A 4,027-nucleotide genomic window follows, 5' to 3' on the forward strand; every position below is an offset into this window, starting at 1 on the left:
AGAATGTGTCATGGTTGATGGCTAAAACATTAGTTGCTAGAATACAAATGGCCATAACAATTTGAAAATAATAAATTTCTTAGCCTAAACTTCCTTATGGATGCTTTGCGAGTATTTGATAGACAAATGGTGATAGTTAGATACCTAGAGACATATGGACATTGGTCACTTAAATATCTAAACTTCTTGGATGTATCCTCTTAATAGTAAGCATTAATCATAGCACAAAGACTCAATCCCTCAAATACATATAACCTATACTTTGTTCTAGCAATGTATCAATGTTAGATCACAATAATAATTTTTTGACAAGCACCCTAATAAATAAATGATTAAATCTCTCAAAGCAACACAATTACATAGAAAGAGATGCAATGTAACCACAAACTACACACCACAACTTTTACATGCTAACAATGAAAGCAAGAGAGTAAAACAAGCATTAGACCCCCTTTGGGAATAAAACAACCACTAAAGCTCAATCACAAATTTTGAGTAATTATTATTATTACCAAATTTTTTTAATGGATTAAGCTTCTTAGTTGAACAATTCTCTTGCATGTATTTAATAGTTGGTAGTAGCAACCATCTCCTAAACTTGCGGTAAACTTAACACTACAAGTTTGTTGGGTAAGAAACCAAATTTTAGTAGCGGCCAATTTTTAAGGTCATAAAGATCATGATATCAAATATAACTAAGGGGTATTCTTTCTTATGAAGCTATAATAAATTCCAAATATGTTAGACAAATGAAAATATAATGTAGATATGCATAAGTATTATATTTTATTGAAAGAAATATAAGGAAATATAGGATTAAAGACTATAATGATAGGAATCAGTGTAATGTTTAACAGATTACATGCCCTAACTTCTGAAGAAAATAAGACAACAAAATATCCTTGAGAATAAGAAGATCACTCAATCACAATGTGATTTTTAAATCCTAAATTTATATACCTAGAAACCAAATGTTCAATATTTTATTTTATGAAATCGAAGTAATTTTAATCTAAAAAAGCTAGATCTTAAGGTTATCTTGGGAGTATAATGCATGCACATGTACACACTTACATACATGTACATGTAGACATACATTTATGCATATTTCTAAGATAAAGTTGTATGGTCTACCATGTTAGGCAATATGCTAACTGTAAAATGTCTTAGAAATACTTCTTTTTATTTTAAATTAATGATTTCTCTATTATTCGCTTAGGAGTTTTTAGTGACATTGAAGGTCTTAGCAATACCTCGAAGTTGAATTCAAACCTGGACTTGTTTGGATTAGAAGGGATGGTTGACTTGTCATTTGTGTCCCCTCAATCACCTTTGTAACTTCTCCTCCATAGTATTACACATTCCCAACATATTGAGATTGGTTTCTTTACATAGAAACAAAGTCTAAATGGTCATAGAAGACAAAGTCAACTCCCATGCAAACTAATAGTCTCTTGGAGGGTTTTTAATTCATTACACAGGAATAGACATTAAGGTATTACTGCATACAAACATGACCTTGCTGGTAATCAATGGTGGTTTCAAGGTTTGCAATCATGGAGATGGACATCATGAGTGGCAGCAAGCTAGGAGAAAATCGTCGTCGAGTTGCTGAGGCCGAGAGTGAGGGGGTAATAACGATTGCTCCCCTCCCTATCTTTTGGAATAATCAGTTGCCCCCTAATGAATGGTTATAAAGTTTTTTAAGCTTTATAACAAAGCTTAACAAGCTTTCATGGTGTCAAACTGCATAGGTGTAGATTAAACAACGGCCATCCAACAAATCTGTCGGCTCCAACAGCATCAATTTGGAGGTATAATGGCAGTTTTGGATGCAAATTTCTTGCCCGATCAGATCGATCAAGGGTTGTTGGTTTGGTCCTCCCTCTTCATAGGCGAAAATCACATTCTCTCCCAAAACCACTATCTTTCCCGTGTCATGGGTTTTGGACTTAAAACAAAAGCCTTTGAGAATTCCACTTTACTAATAAATTATAAAGATTCTAATAAAGGTTTAAATGTTGATAGGAGGTTTTTCCTTCAAATCCTTGGAATAGAGTCTTTAGCCAGTAAGTAAAAGAAGGATGTTTGATGATGAAGATGATGTAGATAATGTAGAGGTCAAAGTATAGTTGATAGCTCTTTCTCAATGTTGACATGTAGACCAATCACCTTGCTTCAATACCAATGTTGCTTGCCTTTACCATAAGCCAATAATTAATGGCTCTTCCTGAATGTTGACGTGTACACCAATCACCTTGCTCCAATACCAATGTTGCTTACCTTTACCATATAATAGGCAATAATTTTGAAAGAAAAACAAAAAGAGATCAAATTGCATAAGAGAAGAGAATTTCAAAACTTGCACAACACAAGAATGGGTACAATCTCCCCCCATGCATGGGTGATCACCTCCCCCCTGCATGTATTTATGATATTGAATTAAGCGTTTGTGCTCAAAATACATTGAAAGCATCCTTTTTTGAGTTGTCGCTTTTCCTTTTCTTGTACAACTTGTTTTTGTGGAAATAAATCAAACATAGCCTATTCTAAATAGCTTTATAGCCAATAATACTTTATAGCTTTTAATAAATACATAAAAAATAAATATATTGTATACGTGCACATTTAAAGTCCTTGCACTAATAGGCCATATAAAATATAAAATTTTTCGATAATATTTTCATGCCATGAAGTGCATAAATTCCACGCATTAAAATGTAGACTTCAAAATAATAATTCCACTTAACTCCATCTAATTATCTCCTCACCACAACACGAAACACATTATATCCTTTCGTCTATTTGCCAAGCATAATGCGACTAGTGTCACATGTGTGCACTCGTGCAATAAGTCACATATCATATATAAATTTAAAAACATTCACAATAAATAAATATAATTCCATAACACACACACACACACACACACACATAGAGAGAGAGAGAGAGAGAGAGAGAGAGAGAGAGAGAGAGAGAGAGAGATGTGGCTTATTGTGAAGGGAGTGAGCCCTGATGTGAAAGCACAGAGCAGAAGCAAGAGCTATGGTGGAAGGAATAAGAGCAAGAGAGAGAGAGAGACACAAGATGGGGAAACTCGAACAATCGCAATGTGTGTCCAACCTTCCCTTTATTTGAATGTCATTGAAAGAATAAAGAATGAAGTGACAATGCTAGGCACCCGCCACCTGCAATGTACAGGTGTGCGGATTCTGTTAGTGTAACTAATACATGGGCAACTAGGCAATGGCACCTTTGCTCCCAACAACCTCCCACTTAAAGGCGAATGTGCCCCTAGTGAGGAGAGAATAAGAAAAAGAAGTGACAAAGTACAAATATGCATAAGTACAACAAGATAAGGAAATACATCATCTCATCCAACACCTATCAACTTCCTAAGGAAGGCAAAATGCTCCGCTGAGAGACTTTTAATAAGCAAATCTGTAGGATTATGGTCTATTGAGATCTGACAAGCTTAATGGACTTGTCCTCAACAACGACTTCTCAAATAAAGTGGTAAGACACCTCAATGTGCTTCATCTTTGCATGGAAGACCATTCTTGGCTAACTGAATAGCACTCATAGAATTCGAATGCAGTGTAGGGATCACATTAGTAATGCCAAGGTCTACCACCATATGGACTAACTAGAGAGTCTCCTTGCAAGCCCCAATGGCTACAACATACTCTACCTTTGTAGTAGATAGGACCGTGCATTTCTACACCATGGACATCCAAGAAACATTACCTCTAGCAAAGGTGAAGACATAGACAGAGGTGGACTTCCTACTGTTTGCATGTGCTGCATAATTAGAGTCAGTGTATCCCACGACTCTTGTATCCTAGCCACCATAAGAGATGCACATAGCTATTGTGCCCTTTAGGTACCTCATCATACCCTTGATGGTATCCCAATGTCGTTGGCTAGGTGTAGCCATATAGCGTGCCACAACTTGCACTGCAAACACTATGTCAAGACGAGTGGCTATCATTGCATACATCAAGTTGCCCACTACATATGCATAAGG

Source organism: Lygodium microphyllum, chromosome 18 (assembly GCF_053477565.2).
Source record: "Lygodium microphyllum isolate KBCC chromosome 18, Lygodium_microphyllum_v1.1.10, whole genome shotgun sequence".
In the NCBI taxonomy this organism is placed as follows: domain Eukaryota; kingdom Viridiplantae; phylum Streptophyta; class Polypodiopsida; order Schizaeales; family Lygodiaceae; genus Lygodium; species Lygodium microphyllum.